This window comes from Penaeus monodon, chromosome 22, assembly GCF_015228065.2.
Source record: "Penaeus monodon isolate SGIC_2016 chromosome 22, NSTDA_Pmon_1, whole genome shotgun sequence".
NCBI classification, from domain to species: Eukaryota; Metazoa; Arthropoda; class Malacostraca; order Decapoda; family Penaeidae; genus Penaeus; species Penaeus monodon.
In genome coordinates this window covers 8,779,691-8,780,964 of record NC_051407.1, presented here as the reverse complement: position 1 = coordinate 8,780,964, position 1,274 = coordinate 8,779,691, and positions in this window count along the sequence as shown.

Genomic DNA, 1,274 nt, shown 5'->3' with positions numbered 1-1,274 from the left:
GCATTTACTTAAATGTAATTTGGTGATAATTAACGCTTACGTGATTCTAAGGCTCACATTTCCCCGATTATTGTTTACAGAGGCCTGGCGGATTCCATCGGGGCGGTTCCTGCTTGCCTCTTCATCATGCCGGATTCAGGCTCTGTGTATATTTAAAGCATATTTGATTAGTATTGAGAGAGTTGTTTGCATACTAATTCAGAGCGATCACATTACTTTAGCCTTAAACATCATTAGCAAACTTCTCAACCACAAGTATTATCGTGGCTAACAGAACCGTAAGGTGGGTTACCCCTTCGCTTCAGAGTGTGGGGTTCCTGCTGGGGGACTTCTGTTTGCCTCTCCGTTATGCCGGATTCATGCTCTGGACATGACGTACCTGGGTCAGAAATAAATCATTTTCGTAGATGTTCCTCGTATTAAGAGCATTATTGATTACTGAATACTAATAGATTTTCGGCATACTATATGTATGATTACATGCCTTTAGTCTTTAACGTCATTAGCAATCTTCACAACCGCAAGTGTTATTGTGGTTAATAGAGCCGAATAGTGATAGACTTCTGTATATAGTTGATTACATGCTTTTATCTTTTTAATATCATTATCAAACCTCTAAATCGCCAGTACTATTGTGGTTAACAGAGCCACTTCTCAACTTGTCCCTGTGGTTTGTACGAAAAGTTTAAATGCATTCATCAGTAGATGATGTTATATATCAATATTGAGAATATTTTTAGTTACTATATAATTACACTCATAATACTTACCCTGAGGCTGAGAGGAAACATGGACGACCAACATGCAGGCAATAACTAGCACCACTGTAAAAAAAAACAGAGGAATATGATTTGTAAGCTAAAGAATATATATGTAAATCAAGGCTCGACAGTGGAGACAGAAAAGGAAGTGCCTGACATATGTTGAACAGTTGATATCTACCATTTGTTATTAACAGCGAATCCCTTTACACAAATTTAGTATGCAGTGAAAAAAAAAAAAAAATCTGCGAGTAAACATATACTTGAGAATATCTGCTTTAATGACTGAATATCCTGACTGTTCGTAAAGATATCATGTTTTGTTCCTAGAAGGTGGATGCAAAATGATTCTTTTATGGCAGACACAAAAGACCAGTAAAACTTTATGCTTTGGAATAATCCAAAATACGTATGAAGGCATAAGAAATAATACTGATTTTTTAATTTACTTTTTAAAGATCAAATTCATTGAGAATGGATTAATAGAGTTTTAGGTTAAAGAAATTAACTTTT